The following is a 19,368-nucleotide window of genomic DNA, read 5'->3' on the forward strand; positions in this document are numbered from 1 at the left end:
ATATTTATCCTCAAAAATTATCCTAACAAAATTAGGAAATTCTATCCTAATTACTAGCCAATCAAAAAAATTAAATCAATTATATCCTAAAATAATTATGGGATAATCACATTATTTAAATCAATCTTTATCCTTTTGGAATATGCTTAAAATATCCTAACAAATCCTATCCAATATTAACCACTTTAATTATGGATAATCATCAAAATTAACAAATTTAAATAGGGATAATATCAAATTTAAAAACTTTTGAAAGATTTGATTTTATCCCAAATAAAAGATTTTATTTCAAAATTATTCTATTTTATCCCAAAATAAATCATATTTATCTTGAAATATTTTTAAATAAAAATAATAATTAAATTTTTTTTTTTTTGAAAAAATGGGGCTGAACCGTGGCTGAGCTAGCTGCCCAGCCAGGTGACTGTCACTGCTGCAGCCAGGCTCACAGCCCAGCCGAAACATCAACCCTGCCACCAAGACCAGGCCGAAGCCCAGCCTCAACAGCACCAGCTGTCGCAGCAAGGCCGGAGCCCAGCCGCGCAACCAGGCAAAATGTCCAGCCATGCCACCAACCACCGCCCTCACTACCCCTCTTTTCGACCACCTGGACAACCGCTGTGGCCCACCTAACGGTGGTTCGACAACCCAGCCACGGTTGCCCCCTCTCAAAATGATCCCTTTTTTTAGATTTAATTTAATTAAACAAATTTTGTAAAATTAAATTAATTAGGTCTTTTGAATTAAAACACAACATTTATGCCTAATTCAATTTTGAAATTAAATTCATAATTCAATTTCAAATTTAGGGTTCTTCACAAAATTAATTCAAAATTTAATCCAACACTTAAATCAAATTATTGACTATACAAAAAAATCATATTTTATGTATCAAATCAATCCAATTAAATTTATAAAGCATAAAACTTCAAAAATTATCAAAATTAAGCACAAAAATCAAAATTTAGGGCTTTATTTCAATCAAAATTTTCAAAAAACTAGGGCTTAATTCGGATTTTGCTAAGAAAAATTGAGTTATTTAAATCACATTTAAACAATTCCAAACCTATAAATCTCCATTTAAAATAAATATTGAACCATAATTAAATTACTCTCCCTCTTAATTGAATTAAAATTTGTGGACATCAAAGATTTATGATCAATATGCGTAAATGCAAGAGGCTAACTGATACCACTGTAGGGTTTTAGGTACTTAAATGCAAAATTTCACGAATCATATTCGTTTGCACCTAAACAGGATCTACAAGCATAACACATAAAGAATCACATAATACATACCTTTGACGCGTGATTTCCACAAGTGATTGACTGTTAAATAGGGAGATAATAGAGCCCCAAGCGTTGCTCCTCTACTTAGTCCATGGGATTCGGATGAGCCGTCCACCAATACTAGATTGGTCGAGTGAAGGAGGAAAACCACGATCACCACCTTTGCGGACAACCGGCCACCACCACTAACCATCACCACCGTGCACACACCACCGGCGCACACCAAGGAGGACGGACGAGAGTGAGAGAGAGTTTGTGAGGGGTTGGCTTGTGTTTGCTAATTAGGGTTTGATCTATGATCCCTGAATGTTATGTTCAACCCTAGGCACCTAGTCTATTTATAATCACATTATAACTAGACTAGGAAGCAAGCCCAATCCACCTAAACTCTTCCATATGGCCAGCCACCTAAAGGGAAAAGACCCATCATGGGCCTCTTCCTCTAATGCTCAATCTAGGCCCTTTGTGTGACCTTATAAGATCCGTTCAATTGGGCTTTAGGCTATTTTACTAGCCCAAAGATCGTAAGTACCTCTAGCTATGATAATACAACGACCCAAAGGAACAAACTTAATTATCTTTATAATTTGATCCATTATATATCTAGTAATTGCACTTGACGAAGACATAAATCCTTCAATGAGCCCCATAACGCACAAACTAATGAACTAGCAATCATAGGACACTATATCTTTGGATACGATAAATTGAATATAGGTAGATATATTATCCACCACTTGAGTAGACATGCCACTGCTAGTACCACCACTAGGGCCCCTATCCGATTAGGAGGCCTTATTACTAGAATAGCGGTTAAGAAAGCCGGGTTTAGTGAGGCTAGGCCTCAGGGTATCACTAACTGTGGGGGGGATACCTATATGACCAGTAGGTACCTTCAGAGTTTGGATTGGGTAGAGTTAGATAGCCAAAAAATTCCCCATTGGTGTGTTAGGGTAGGAACGTAGCCTCCTTTGCATGTCTTTCTCCTCCCTAACCCCCAGTTAACCGTCTTTCCCCCTGGGCAAGAGTCTTACACCTATTATGTCTTAGTTGCCCATGCCTAGGGGCGAGCACCACCACCACCACCCCATATGCCTACACCTCCCCCTAGGGAAGATCCCGAGACCGTTTGGGATTTACAGAGTGTAGGACAGGCCATAGGCCGTATTGAGGGGTCTTATGGGGAGCTTAGGCAGATGGTTGGTTCTATAGACCTACGGTTAGGGTACATTAAGAGAAACCAGGGTAGAGCTTTATACCCTATGTTTGATGAATATGCTCGTCGGGGTGCTATTCCCGACGATGCTCTCTACCCCGACTGGTTTCAGGCACCACCTCAGGGATACATCGATCCCACCTCCCATGGCATTTATACGGACTATTCGGCCTTTCATGGATATGGCCAAGACATTCCTTTTGGGGGGCCTCCGGGGGGGACTTATAACCCTAACTATTTTGGTGGTAGTTCTTCTGGTGGTGCAGGTGATAGCGGCGGAGGATTTGGCTCCATGGATGCGGATGATGAGGATTAGCCGTGTTGGGCTAGTTCCCGAGCCAATGAGGACATTGTCTGATCTTGGCTTGGGGGAGATTTTTGGATGTTGGTATCTTTCTTCTTCTTTTTATTTTATTTTTGGTATTTTTTTTGGTGTGTTTAGTATAGATTTATTTCTTTCTAGTATAGTTTTTATTGCTTTGAAAAAATACAAAAAAATTGAAAAATAAAAAAAATACAAAAATACGTTCCAATGAATTATAAATCATGCTTCCTTGTGCCCCATACTTAAAAATTGTTTTGATTCTTGGTATATGATAATGAACATTGTGGATAGGTTAGCCATGATTTGATATTTGATTGCTTGGATGCCCTAACATGCATCAATTTTGTCCAACTGCTTGTGAATATAGTGCTTGACTAGTTGATTTGGTAAGGAATGTGTTTTAGAGCCTGGTATGTTAATGAATTTGAGTATTGGTTTGCAACGTTCAGTAATGTTTGTATGACTCATTATTATACACATTGAGGAGGACGAAGGCATTTGTTCTTTTAGGTATCCTTTAGATGAATTTAGATACATTTGTTCCTTTCTTGCTACCCATGTTGTTGCCTTGACTATTTATTGTTTATTAGTCACATTATAGGCCGATTTTTCCCCATTGGTTACTAGTCCCAAGCTTGGCTTGGGGGAGCTATTAGTGAGTGAGGTGAGGGAGTTTGTAGTGTGCTTGTTATTTGCACAATTTGGGTGGTAATGAGAAGTTGTTTTGTTCTTGATTGTGTTTTGTTTTTGATGGTTTTGAAAGTTAAAATTCTTGAGAAAACATAAAGCATGATAGTGAAAATAAAAAGAAGTTCAAGAAAAAAGAAAAGAAAAAGAATAAGTGAACTTCAAAAGAAAAAAAAGAGCAAAAAGAAAAAATTGTTGAATGTTTAATGTTCTAAGAGAAGGTTGATCGAAAGGAAAAAAAAATGAGTTTCAATGAAAAAAAATCAAGTTTGAAATTTAAAGTTTATTTATTCACTCAAGTTCTACATTGTTATATTTTTATGAGTGAAATTGTAAGTGTTGGGAATTATTGTTATGATTGGAGTCGTATTTGGTGAATTTTTGGTGGAGTTGAGTATGTTGGAGTTGTTTGGTCATTATTTGGCTCCCTTAAGCATGGCTTTACTCTCACATTTTCCCAAATTTATCCTACCTTTTACCCTAGCCTTACATTACAAGCTTTAAAGACCTTCCGACCTTTGTGCATAGAGTTGTGTGAATGTGAAATTAGTTGTCTATCAATGCAAGGAATGATTTGACATATTCCGAGTCGACTATTAGGTTGAGTGTATGTCTTTTTAGACACACAAGAGTGTGAGTTGGGAGGGCATTGTTCATATATAAAGGGGTTAGAATGGAGAGCGATCGAGTACATCTTTTACTCGCCACATAAATGAGAGTTGAGTGTGTGAGTACTAGTCTTGAATTCTATATGCTCTTGTGGTTTGCTCTACTTGACAATTGTTAGGGAGGATGAGGGATTGGAAGGATGAGATTGGTTGATGTTGAAGCATGTTTGTTAGATTTGCCTTGAATTGGTTGTTCTTGATTTTGATTATTTGGGGTGAGGCATGTTTTATTTATTCATTAATGAGCTCTTTAATTAGGGACAAGCAAAGGTTTGGCTTAGGGGAGTTTGATATATCTATTTTATATAGTGGTTTACCCCCGTCCCTTGGTCATAATTAGTAGTGTTTTTGGCTCTTTAAGAGCCACTTTTATTACTAATTTGTATTTTCTAGTGTTTTCGTAGTTTTGGTTGAGTTTTGTAGGAAATTGCACACTTGGAGCATTTTTTCGGGATTATTTGGAGCAACTACGAGCATTGGAAGAGCATGACCATCTTTCGTAGCCCAAGGCCGGTTGGAGTCATCAAACCGGTGATTAAGGGCTCGACATATGAGAAGCCGAGGCATTGGACACCGAGTATTCAAGCCCCTTAGATAAAATTCGGATTGGGTTGAGTATCAAGGCCCAATCAAAGTCCAAAGAAGTGCCCAAGTGGCCTTGCCCGGTCAGGCATCCTCGCCCTGAGGCGCGCTCAACCGGGCGGGGCGGAAGAAGGAACAAGCAACCCTTCACCTTAGCTCGCGCCCGACCGGACGCGAGAGAAGCGTCCCTGATGAAAAAGGTGGGCTTGGTCGGGCGATGCTTCGCCCGACCAGGCGCGTGTCTTGAAGTTAATTCCGGCGATTTTTACTTAGATTTTAATTAGGATTTTGATGTTTTGTATAAATAAGTTTTAGTTGCTTTTGATACATTTACCTCTCTTTCATTAGTTTAATCTTCTCTTAAGCTTAAACTTCTCTCTTGTTTCTCTCTCCACAACTTTGTTCCTTAATTCATAATTTCCGTTAACTTTGGTAATGATTTCTTCTCTATTATTTTCAGTAGTTTAATTTCTTTAATTCATCATGTCTTGTTTATTTGCTTTGATTAGTTTAGATTTAATTATGTGTGAGTAGTTTCCTTTCTAGGGTTTGTGGGGATCCATAAATAATATGAAGGGGTAATTTATTATTGTTGATTGTCAATGCTTGATTAATTTCCTATTGATTGATTTAATGCTATGCAATTAGATTAGGCCTAGTTTAATTGTATGAGTTTTGCAATATTGATTCGAGTTTCGAGAGATGAGAATTGATGTTTAGGCTTAGTTTCAATAGGCGGATTAATTTATAAATGGTTAAGTCAAGATTCAAGAGATGCGATTTAATACCGGTAGATTAATTCTGTGATTGCAATACGTAGCGAAAGCCCTTTATGATCTGGTTAATTGATGCATTGATGATTGATTTTTATGTTTTACCCTGGAATATTATTTATCGGTGAACCTATACCCTAGGTCTTTATTAATTGATTTCTCCTTACTTTAATCTCCTTAGTTTAATTCTTTTTACAACAACAATTTGGTTACTTAATAATTTAGATTATTTTAGTTAATTAGGAATAAATATACTTGTTTCGCTGTGGTTCGACCCTACTTCCCTATCTACTTTAGTTAGAGGACTTAGGTAATTCTTTTGATTAGGAGATACGATTTTATCCTGTCATTGTCTTAAAAATTTCTTGATAAAAAATGATAAAGAAATTTTTTTAAAAAAAAATTGAAATTGTGACATATGTTAGTGAAAATTATGAAAGAACTTATATGATAAGTCTCCGATGATAAAATATATATATAAAAAAAATAGTTATTGTAGCTAATAAAAACTTAGAGTCCAATACACTTTCTTTGTATTTTTTTTTCTATAAATATGTATATAATTTAACAAACTAAAAAAATTTATCAAATTATTTTTATCAAAAGGGCCGAATGGGCTAGCGAGCGGTACAAATTGCCTTGTCCATGTCCGCCCATTTATATTAGCGGGCCGGCCTTAGCCCATCCAAATATTCAAATTTTCCCAAAATTGTTGTCCAAACCCGCCCATTTTATAGGCCATGTAGGGCGGGTTTAACGGGTTGCCCGTCCATGAACAATTCTATGAGATATATAGTGAAAAAATCGGCTTTTTTTATATCTTTTTTTCAATTTTTTATATTCAACAATGAATTGAAAAGATTATACGTAGTATTAAGTAATGTGATAAATGGGTACACATTATTGTGATTAACATCGTCATGATGAAACTATAAATAATCAATTTTTGTAAAGGATTTAACTATTAGGCATTAATCTAATTATAGTTTAATTATTGTGAAATTTAATAGTTGAACTTTGTAAACCGTGCAATTGCACGGGTACTATACTAGTTTCATACTATAACGCTGCTTCTTGTTTGTATGTCGTTAAGTAATTTTTTATAGGATGGAGGAGGTGGGTCATTATTTTCAGCATATTAAGTGCACTCTAAGAGAAATTGATTTGGTAAAGAGCTTTTTATTTGATTTAAAAATATAAAATTATGACAAGTTTTGATAATTAGTTTTTTTATACGAATTAAATGATAACTTATACACAATCCGTGCGTAGAACGGGTCCAAAAGCTAGTTACTTTAAAAAAGTAGGGGTTAATGAGAAGAAAGAAACCCACAATTGCTCCCCTCTCAGAGTGAAAATTTCATCATACACCCGGTCAAAATACATGAGTTATAAAAAAGCGGAAAGAACATTGTATACAAATACAAAGTATACGAGCAAAAAAAAAAAAAAAAAAAAAAAAAAAAAAGAAAAAAAAAGTCACAACGATTCTCCACTTGATTTAAAAGATTGATTTGTTATTTTTGTTCCTTGATTCATTAATTATATTCCATATTACTTTTGATAAACAAAATTTCATTTTTTTGTTAAGATAAATAAATTGGGTTTATAGATTAATGTTATTTCAAAGTTGATTTTATCGTTTTGATGAATCATTTAATTAAAAGATCGATATAATTGACAAATTCGTTGTTGAGAGAAAAGGTATTTTCAAATATTTTTTGTTATCAATTTTTATGTTTTGGTGTCATTTTCTAAGGTTGAAGATGATGTTCTTCCTATTTTGATGAATGTACTTTTATCATTTTTTTAATTGCAATAAAATATGTTTTTTTAAAATCTGATTAATATGTTCTTTTAGTATAAACTATATGTTCTTTACAATACGAACAATGTTCTTTAAGGTAATATATATTAATCATGTTCTTTGGTTATAATAACACAAAATATGTTCTTTGGGTATAATAATACAAATTATGTTTTTTTACTTATATAATATGTTCTTATATTTTGAATTTCGATTTTTTAAATTTAAGAATGAAATTTTGAATTATATTTGTGTAAAATTAATTTTAGATAGAGAAATTTTTGATATCTGAATATTTTCTGATTCAAATGTGATATTTTGAAATGATTTGACATTAAATTATTGGTAAAACTCAATTCATAATTATGTTTTACCTTTTTGATAATAAGTATTTCATAATATACTGTATTCTTTATATTTCAGTGATGTGTTCTTTTATAAATTCATGATGTACTTTATAATTATTTTCTATGTTCTTTCCGGTTTAATTTGGATGTACCATGCGCATGGTACACCCGGGTGTACAAACCACCAACTGCTCTTGGAGTGCCACATCATATCAGCAGCCGCGTGATACCTCATTAAAGACCATTTTATTATTACACTTTTGGTAATATCCCAATTGAAGCGATATTATGTACTAATTGAAAATATTTAATTTACATAAGTAAAAAATAATATTCTCCCAAATATTCATACATGTCAAAGATAATAACACGATATTATGTACAAAAGTAAATGACCATTATAGATGATAACATGATCTTATACACGTATGTTATATCTTATATGCGATCATATTTTATAGTGTTTTTTTCATTCTCATTCTCTTACTCTATTAGAGCTATTATTTTTCATATTTTGATATTGTTCTCCTTGATATGTTTGTTTTTGTTTTTGTAGGAATAGGGCTCGATTTGCTCGATTATCGGTTTGGTCGCGAGTTAATTCTTCAAGGGAGATATTTAGCATGCAAGAAAAGGCATGGTAGCCTATTCTACAACCTGTCTGTGGCAGATTACGTACTCCCCGCCACAACTCACTTGTGGCCATCCTGAGCTTTTTGATGTGCTATTTTGATTCCTAATTCCCAATTTTATTAATTCATAATTCTTCTTAATTTGGTATAGTTGGTTTTATTTTCAATAATCAACTAGAAATTGTTTTGCAATAAAAGTTGATTTTTAATTAATTTTAGAGCCCTAATTAAAATTAAGAGTTTTTATGCATGAAAATAGTTAATTGTTCTTGTTAGGATTTATATGACGTTGTATTATTGTTATCAATGTCTTTAATAGTATGATTCCCGAAAATAGGTATGATTGCATAGGGAAGACACTTTTTGATCGAAAGAAACTCTTGGTATTATTATATAGAGAGCATCCGGCATATTTATTGATTTAATTATAAGAAAAGGATTGTTTTAGTGTGTTGATTCGTTTTAGCGGGGACACTTATTCCTATATGTTTTTAGTTATTGATTTATTCCGGATTAATTTGTTGCCAGACTTTAGATTTTTATAATTTCATATATTTGTTTGAGTACTTGCTAAGCTTAAATTCAAGTCAATTTAATTACTTTGAATCAGTTAATGTCTTGGGATTCGAACCGGACCCTTGCTTGCCTGACTACATGGTAGTTGGTCTTATACTCTTATTAAGTAATATTTTTATTAGGTGTGCAACACGTCTATTAATAGAATAATACAAAATATATTGAATCTTATTAAAATAGATATCAAACCTTATTAGAAATTATTTGAACTTATTGGACTTGTTATGAGTAGTATTTAATGGTGTGGATTTAAGAGTTAGAAAATTCTCTTCTAGAAAAAAAGAAAAGGAAAACTCTCTTACATGGAAAGAAAATAATGACTTTGATGTGTTTATTAACTTGTGTAGTTGTGTGTGCTTAATCGGTGAGCCCTACACCCTAGTGTAGGTAGGAGTACCTACACGCCCTTGTAAACGACGTGTTTAGCATGCTACCCACATCCCATAACCCACTAACCTACAGTAACTACCCACCAAATCATTTTCTCTCTAAAACTTTCTTCTTCATTTCTCTAGACTTTCTCTCTCATCAAAACCAAAAAATCGGAACCAAAACTGCTTCAAAATACTACGAAATTGCTTCAAAATACTGCTAAATTGCTTCAAATGTCTGCCATTTGCGAAGAACGAAATTCAATAATCGCAACAACATTCACAGAAAGAGTAAGTAATTTGTTCATTTTACTGCACTTTTTTGTACGAATTCTAGTTTTTCTATTTTATTTTGAAATCACATGTTTAGATACATAATCTAACTTGATTAGAACTATTTTTATGCAAAAATCATTAAAATCTACTATGTTTGTGTTGTTTTTGTAGAACCGAAAAATATGTTTCGGAGTAGAGAGATAAAGAGAATGATAATTCAAAGAATAATCCTGTTCGTTGAACACAACAAGGCAGATTCTGAAGAAACGTAAGTAATATTTCAAATCAAAGTAAAATTGTTACTTAAATAAAGTTTTTATTTCAAAAACTTTAACAATTTATTTAAAAATAGAGCCGATGATGACAAACCTATTTAAACAAGAGTAGAAAAACTAAAAAAAAAATTGCGAACAAAAGTCTCAAGTTGTAGATCTAGAACTTTTAAAAGATATTAAAAAGTCTAATGGTATATGTAGACACCCAATTGTGTCTCCCCAAAACCAAACCCAGTGATGAATACCTTTCATGTCAATTGATTATCAAACAAAGCAAAGTGTGAAAGGTCAAGTGTTGCGGTTGGTTTTTATTAAAATTCTTTCTTTCTATTTTCGAAAAATAACTCTATTTTATGAAAACAGCTAATCCAGTTTAGTTTGGTCCACGACAAGGGTCCAATAATAGTGTAGTTGGATGGGGCTTGCAAAGAGCTTTCCAACGATATATTATAAGCCCAATTCCGATGAATAATGAGGAACTTATGGCCAAAATACTAAACTGGGCCCGGTTTGATCTTTACATGCGGCCCAATGATCTAGGGGAGGGCCCAATGTTAATTATCATTCCTAAAGTTGTTATAATTAATTATAGTCTTCTAGAATTCTCTAGAAGGTTCTTTTAAGTCCTAATAAAGGATTAATAATTATGTTTTGATAAAGTTTTATTTGGAATAAAATATTATTTTATGAAAAATACGATTTCGGTTTTCATACGGACTTTATAAATCGATTTTGATTCATATGAGGACTCCGTGTTTGAAAGCGCGTAGGAATCCAGGCTGTCGCCACGCGACAGACCCTGTCGCCTGGCGACAAAGTCGGTTTTGCGGCGACAGCGTGGAGTTTTATTCCTTATCAAATTCTACCTATTTCCGGACTGTTTTCTTATAAATAGGGTCCTGAATTTCCGTTTTTCAACAACGATTCACAATCATCATCATCAATCATCTATTCTCTCTAAGTTCTCATCTCTCTAGCTTTTCACAAACAAAATTCCGCATTCACGAGATCTAGAAACGCCTAGCCAAGTTCGAAGTTGCCTTCGCCCTAGACGTGAAAGGTTATAATTTCTGAGGGTTTGTTCCCTAATCTCGATTTCAATTATTTAATTTGATTGTTTTGATTTATATTTTCCTTGAAGTTACTAACGCGTGTATTTTGTTATTAGAAAGAAATACGAGGCATCCAAGTAAGTGCTTTAATTGTTTATTGATATATAGAAATCATGTTTAGGTTCCTATTTTGATTCCTAATATCATGTTTAGGGAAAAGGTTATAATATCAAATATGCTTATTATGATTCCTGCGATGCTTCCTATTCTCTTTTCTAATATCATGTTAGTATCATGTTAGGGCTAAAGCTTTGATCTTTAATGCTTAGTGACATGCTAGGATTTGTTATTAATCTTGTTAGTATCATGCCTAGGATCTTGCTATTATTATGCTTTATTTTTAACATGATTATCATGATTATTTTTATGATTATGATGTTTATTGTTATTTCTTGATCACGCCTTTTATGCATGCCTAAAGGGAATTTGTACTTGTAATCACGCTTAATAAGATAATTAATAATCTTGTTTAGGGCTAATATGATTATAATTCAAGTGATCACCAATAATAATTTTATTTGTGCATTAAATTCAACCAACATAGATAAACAGGTTTAGGGTTAACCTATTGTTTGCATGTTAGTCAGAAAGCGCACATGAATACGAGAAGAATGAAGTAGAGGCCTATTATTAGGGCAGGTTCAATCTCTTTTAGGTTGGATTTGTACCTTCATCCCCGAACCCTATTTGGTTCAAGACCTTTTGGAGTTGACGATCTCCTGGATCGTTAAGGGGTGTAATCTTCACCTTGTGAACGGTTTACAAGTTCCTAAAACTTGTTGGCGACTCTTTTGCTCTAGCTTCCTTCCCTTTGGACGCCACCATACTTAAGTGTATGATCACAGTGGGGTTCAAGCTTGGGGTTAATGGCTTGAAATATTCCCTACAGTATACATGTTAACATTTCTACAATTTTGAGGTAATATATGAACATATACTGAATTATAAATGTTCATTTGTATATTTGAATTTATTTGAGTATATATTTGACTTTATATGCCTAAATAAAAAATGTTCATTTTTATGATATGTTATGCACATTTATGAAATGCATAAATATTCATTCATTTGAGTTGAGAAACCGACTTATTCATTCTATGAAATCTTTTGATCATTTATGAAATTCATAATGTTCATTTACATATATATGTTAATATTGGTTCATTTTAGTTTACATATATATTTATATGCCTAAATAACGAATGTTCATTTCTTTTATACATTATGCACATGTATAATATTGATAATATTCATTTCAATTGTATGCATTAAAACTAATATCTTACAACCAATCTATATTGTAGTGATGTCCAAAGTGACACATTTGATATAAGATGCACATGAAATTGAAGACTATGCAGTTGTTTTGGAGAAGATAAAATGGCTTAGCAACGCTGATTATACAAACTGCGGAGTATACATTATTAAGCATATAGAAACCTTCATTGCTAAGCTTAATGAGAGTTGGATTTGTGATTTGAAACCAAACAGTGTAAGAGTGATAAATGTTCAATAATGTAAGATATATTGTTCATTTATAAAACAGTGTATATAATTAACATTTATTAATTCATTTTGTTCAACAGGTGGACCAAATTAGGAAGCTAAGGATGCAAAACTAATGCTATTTGAAGAAAAACACTAAATCTAGGTTAAAGTTAACTAGAAGATAAGTAAGAAAGTTTGCAAAGGTGTAGTACGTGTTATATGCTCATTTATGAATGTGTATATGTTCATTTATGAATGTGTATATGTTCATATCTTATGTATAGTTTTATAGATGTTTTTTTTTAGAGGAAAATAGACTTATAGATTTTATTTGTTAAAAAAATTATTATAATTGATATTTCATTTTAATCTTTAATTTGTATGAAAATAATATTTTTTAGGTTTTATAAATTGGTTGTTGGTTCTTTACTTTTGTTCATTTTCAAATTGATAAATAATCATTTACATATGTTGAATTTAAAAAAAAAAAACAATATACTAAAAAAGGTACTATATAGAAACAAATTCTTATGTCTTTAACATAATAAAAAGAAATTCAACATTAAAAAATTAGTAGTTATACCAACATTTTTAAAGTTCTAATATACTAACTTATTCATCTTTATTAGCCAAATGTTTAGCTACATTTGTATCAAAAAGGCTAACAACCTGTCATACTTAGAAGAAATTTTTTAGATCAAGAAGAAATTTTTTAGATCAAATTGAACATTTCTTTAAACACTTGAACAATTTTGAACAAGAGCACCTTGATCATTTATTGGAACTGTGGGAGGAATGATGAAAACACAATTTCGCAATCACGATCAAAATCGGCAAAGGAAGAATTAGACATTGATGATCAACAACGATTATCAAAATCGTAAAAATTAAACTGGAAAATTAGTATAAAAATCAAATGAAGAAGCTGAATTGAGCAGAGAGAATGAAGGTATTACAATCAACTGAGGAGAGAGAAAATATAGGGTTTTAAATCATACATATACATAGCTTGAATGATAAGAAAGGAAGGAATTAAAAATGGTAAAATTTTCAGTGTATGCCATGTGTGATTAAAATGTTTTGGACCTAAAATATATGGACTTGGTCATGGGCTGGTGGCTATGATAGTAATTAGTTGGACTTAGCACTTAGGCAAGTGACACACACGCACATATGTTATTTTCAAATTAATAACTATCATGTCAATCTGTATATGTTCGTTTAATTGGCAAGATTTCCTTTTTTTAGTTTTTCCATTTTCTCACTCAATGTTTCACACAAAAATATGTCCATAGAGAATATGGAGTAGATAATTAATGTTAACACTAAAAATAGCCCGGTGTAATTTTGTTAAATTGACCCTAAAATTTTAAAGAAAAATATTTTACTAAATTATAACTTTTATGATAAAATTGAAGAATAGATTATTGACTAACAAGTTTTCTCATTACTTTGTATAAGTAAATTTAATAAATTGGGGTCCTTTTATAGTAGTTTCACTTGGAAACCCTGTGCAATCGACCACCGTCATATTTTAATTTGTAATTCTTCTTTGTATTTAGTTTAATTTGTATTATAAAAGGATTAACATGACTTACACTAATGTTATTTTAGGTAAATCACACGCACCGCCCTAACCTTAGCAGTCACTCATATCACTAAGGGTCTGTTCACATTTACTGAACTGAACTGAACTGATTGGAGCTGAACTGAACTGAACAAGATAGGGAAATTAGGAGCTGAACTGAGCTGAACTGATTGGAGTTGAACTGAACTGAACTGAAATGAAATTAAGTAAATATGAACAGGCCCTAAATTATTCATGATGTAGCATTTTGTGGACTTGTAAAATGTGGTGTAACCTTCCATCTCACAAACAGTGCGACACAGGCTTATTTAAAAAAGTTTATGAAAATTAATGTAGGATATTAAGATAAAAGTTGATGATAATATAGCTATTTCATTGTACTCCGTATTAAGCAATCCGCATTTGTTTTTTTCAAGTAAAAAATTTAGAGATATACTGTTAATTGAATACACAAACAATTGAATGGTTTGAAAGACAAAAACAAATCGTATGAATTTGAAGCACTAATTTTATGACTATATGCCTTGTTTTGTTGAAAGAAACAAATATGGAGTAGATTTAGAGAATTTAATTATTTGTAGTTGCAATTATTATCAAAAAACTGAAATCACAAGGTCAATAAGTTAAAACATGCACATATAAAGTAAATCACACTTATACAACATAGAATACAAATTTTAGTTTATGTATTCACTAGTAAACTACAATAATCGATCAGTTTTTGAGGGCAATCTCCTAATGAAATTGATGGCTGGCGAAGGAGCGCGATCTCTAAACATTGGATGGCGTAGGTAGTAGAATCCTGAAGCCATTGCTACCATCTTTGATGGAACCAAGTACAATATAATTGCCACCACAAAACATAGCCCAACAAATATCCCCGTGGCCCGAGGGTCGCGCCATGTCACGAGTGCTTGTATACGTTCCCCTTGTGTGGCTAAATCACCCAACACGGTTTGTACTCGTGCACCTAGTGTACGGAGCTTATCGTATCGTGCACGAACAACCTCCGATGGTCTATTGCTTGGCATTATGTCGAATTCCTCGTCGAGCTCATCACGATCAATGTTTTCGGCTAATGAGATCTTAGGATCGAAATGGGGGAGAGGGTCACGGGACCGGAACCTATAGTTCCATGCACCAATTACAAAGACATAGAATGCCAATGTAGGAATAATGAGGTCAGGAAACCAAACTAGCATTACTAGTAACGCGTGCACAAGTATAGTAGATGTTGGGTTTTTCCATGTTCTTGTATCTTCAATCCATTTGACAATATCAATTACTCCAGCAACCAAGTTTATAATTCTAAACCAATTGGCTCGAACTTTTCTCATGCTAAAAGTGTGGGAGTCTGCATCTAGCATATACCGAACCACTTCTTGTCTAAGGGGTGGCTCGGATCGTGATAGATGCACGGCTAAGATCTTAACAGCCGCGATTCTTAACATCTCTTGTTGTCCCGGGGCAAGAGGCTTGATGTGGTGCATCAGAGGTAATAATGGTTGAGAGTAGACTTGTAACACGTCTAGATTAGGCGTGCTTCTTACAAATCTTACAGCCAACTCTATGTCACCCATTTTTTTTAACCCCATTGGAGTTAATGTAAGTAAGGGGTATGAATTTCGGTACACTTTTCCGGTATGTAGGGTAGAGATACGTATACGAACCTTCCCAACTCGTGAATCTAGACGTGAAACATCTAAATGTTCATCACTTTCAAAACCACCTGAACTATCGAACACTCCAATTGTCAGTACCGTACAAGGGTCATATACTTTCCATGTGTACTGCTCATTCCACTTTGGATCCAAACAATCAGACACGGTACGAGTACGAACCCACTTAGGACCGTACTTAGCTATAGCATATGCATCGATAGACCCTTTACCATTCACCGCCTTTGCCGGGAGAAGATTGGTACACCCAATGATCCCAAGCTCTACCATCCCTACGGCAGGCTTCCACAATTGCCTCGCCGTAGGGCGGTAATCGCTACACGTATGAGCAGCCTCCTCCATCACATGGTACCCACCATCAAAACACAACCTCAATTGAACTCTTGCTTTATACACCTTCTCATCGCTGTTGGGATCATCAAATGTGAACCACTTACCCACCACATTTCGATCATCCACCCGCCTCTCAATTGTTGTCAAAGCCACTCGAACAACCCCAACAACGATCGACCCCTTTGGTCCACGATACTCCAATGTAAACACCAACTGATCCCCAAATGGCTCGGCCGCAACAAACATCAAGTCCTCATTCCAAGCTGGCGAGCCATTACGGCTAACTGCCGGTTTCGTTTTCAAAACTTGGATCCCAAGTTGAGCCTTAACTTGAAACATGGACTCTTTAGGTGCAAACAAGATATCTTGAGCATCCAATATAGTTGCTCTTAAGTACCACAACTTAGGAGACAAGTACACCTTAGCCCTTGAATTCACATTCCCAGCCGTATCAGTCTTCCAAGCCTCAGGAAACGATTCATCCGCCTGAGTACCTACCCACGTGGCAAGCATCAAGTCACCCATATTGGCCCCATCTCCCTCGAGACGGTACCACTGCGGGGCCAACGGACTATCCGGTGGGTCCCGCAGTGGAATCTCAGTCGTATCAAAACATATCCCCCCTAAGAACTCTCTCATTGACAACCCCTCGGTAGGATCTGCCGCACCCGGATTCAGCGGGTCCCACACCGAGACCTCTAAAATGGCAGAAGACTCCGGCGAGTCTCGCCCGAAAGCGAATGTCTGGTCCCACTCGAAGAAGTTAGTTTTCCTAGCTGGCTTGGAAACTACACGGTTGTTAGAAACCACAATCTTCACTACTGGACACCCATTAGTAGGAAGTGACCTTGCCTTGACAACACGTACAAAAAGATAATGCATCTTCTCCACTAGATCAAACGTCGATCGTTCGATTGGAATACTCTCGAAAGAAGCCGTCGACACCGTTCTTGAGATCGCCGGCGTCGGTGGCATCGACGGCGGCGGTCTCATCCCGATGTCGTCGGCAACTTTAACTTCTGATATTGTACCGGAAACCGTCGACGCCATTACTTCAATCTCCGGTGGTGGGTCCATCATCGGCGATGAAGATGGTTCTACTGGAAGTAATGGTGGTAGTTCTTCATCGTCTTTTTTATCATCACTTTTTATTTTCTCCTCTTCAGGAGGTAACGGTGGTCCATCATTAGGTTGCTTAGCTGACACGTCACCACCCGATTCCGGAGCTGCTGACATGTCAGCAGGCGGCTCCTCTTCTTTCTTCTCCTCTACAGGAGAAGCTTCCACCGGTGCCGGACTCTCTGACACCGGTGGAGGTGTTGGTGATGGTGGTGGAGGTGAGGACGCTTCGTCCGAGTAATAAATCTTCAAACCAATCTCACCTTGTATCCAACTCAAAAGATACTTCTTCTCTAGGGTAAAATACATCAATGCCTCCTCACCTTTCCTAACGAACTGAGTCGAGCTCGAGCTGAATCGAACCCGACCCAAGTGGTTATGCCTACGAGTAGGACCATAATTCTTATCATGGTAAACATCGATCTCAAGGGTGTCACCAAATACGGTGGAAGGTCCACCCATGTTGAATTCAAGGGCCTCATTCCAACTCGGGTTGAGGTCCTTGATGATTGTTTTCGTGCGCTTTCGTTGGCCGTAGAAGTCGATGACGACGTAGGGACTAGACGTCCCATGACCGTCTTTTGGTAGAAGGTTTCTTGCGTCTACTACTTCTACTATTAGTTTTCTCACTGTTGCCATAATTTTTTTGGTAGGGTGTAATTTTATTGCATGGTAAGGAAGAAAATATTATGTAATATGGACTTATGCATTGATATAATAGATTGGAAATTAAACAAAAATTTATAATATTTGGGAAAGTAATAATGGAGGGGAATAAAAGCAAGTAATATGAATCTTAGAGAAACGGGAGAACAAAGTAATAAAAAGGAGAAAATAAAAGAAAGGGATGTATGAAAATGAAACAAGTACTGATAATTTTAGGTTGAAATTGTGAAAATAATGTGGTTAATTAGCAAGCTGATTAAGGTGGAATTGAAGAAGAAGAAGAAGAAGAAGAAAAGAGGAAAGGTGGTATTGTGAGGAAGTGAGTTTTATAGAGGAGAAATAATTACAAAAGCTAAGCAAAAGAAACGAGTAGAAAATTAAAAGAGAAGAATGACATGCAATTTTATTTTTTATTTTTTGTGTGTAAAGAAAGGACAATATAATTAGATTAAGTTAACTTCATGTGCAAGTACCTGAACCAAAGAGAGTCCATCTTTTTTTGGCCTCTTTTTAACTTTTACTTTCGTCACATATATTTATATGTAGCATTAAGATAACTTTGTTTGTTGCTTGTGTAATTTCAGTTTAATTATATTAATTGCTAATGAAGACTTTTTTTTTTTTTTTTTTTTTTGAAACCAATTGCTGATGAAGACTGATTATACTCAATTTGCCTCAAATCATCTTTTTGTTTGCCTTGGATATATATATTAAGAAACTTAGTAGGATAGATGAACACAAATTTTTTTGGTACATAGTGGGAAAATATAAATAAATAAATATGCGTAGTACATAGATCAATAGATGAAAAAGTACTTCAATAATGAGTAAAATGTGTTAAATTGAATACAAGAAGATTATTTGAGAGAAATTATATATTTTTGTGTTGAAGATTTAAATGGTATGTAAAAATTTATATTTACTTTCGCATACACACATTTTTCAGACATTATTGCTGTATAATGAGACAAATAATCATGAATTCATTACTATTTTAAAAATTATACATTGGAACTTCTTATTTTCAGATGAAGGGAGTTTATCTTCTTATTTACATTGGTACATATGGTAACTTATAATTTATAAACCTCTGATCAAATAGATAACCCTCCCCAAAAAAAGTACTTGTAAGTAACGAATGAAGATCAATATTAAGTAGTGCAAAAAGTTCATATACATTTAAAATAGGAAATAATAAAATGCAACTTTATTGAAATTAAGAATCTCTTTTGAAAACTTTATGGTTGGCTTGGCCAGCTTTAAGATGCAAAAATAAGTGTCTATTGAATAATGATAAATAAAAGAGAGGTAGAGATTGGTATAATATTGGTAAATACCAAAGCTTTTTCCAAAGATATGACTAACTTTAGTGTCACCGACTGCTGTTATTTTGTCCCCTCCTATCTCTTTCAATGTTCTTGTGTTGGGAGGATTTATTTTTAGTTTTCAATAAAGCTGAATTGTTGGATCCAATTCTTCAACACTCTTTTTCAATTCACACTTAGCTTAGCTTCTATGGACGTGAAAATCATCTCTAGTGATACTATCTTGTGATGTG

General features: G+C 34.3%; 1 pseudogene; it reads right to left on the minus strand.

Moving 5' to 3' along the window:
- Positions 1-14,592: 14,592 nt before the first annotated feature.
- On the minus strand, positions 14,593-18,063 carry LOC145568842 (multiple C2 domain and transmembrane region protein 16 pseudogene; annotated as a pseudogene).
- Between the last annotated feature and the right edge of the window lie 1,305 nt (positions 18,064-19,368).

Source organism: Chenopodium album, chromosome 11 (genome assembly GCF_948465745.1).
Source record: "Chenopodium album chromosome 11, dcCheAlbu1.1, whole genome shotgun sequence".
Lineage (NCBI taxonomy): Eukaryota > Viridiplantae > Streptophyta > Magnoliopsida > Caryophyllales > Amaranthaceae > Chenopodium > Chenopodium album.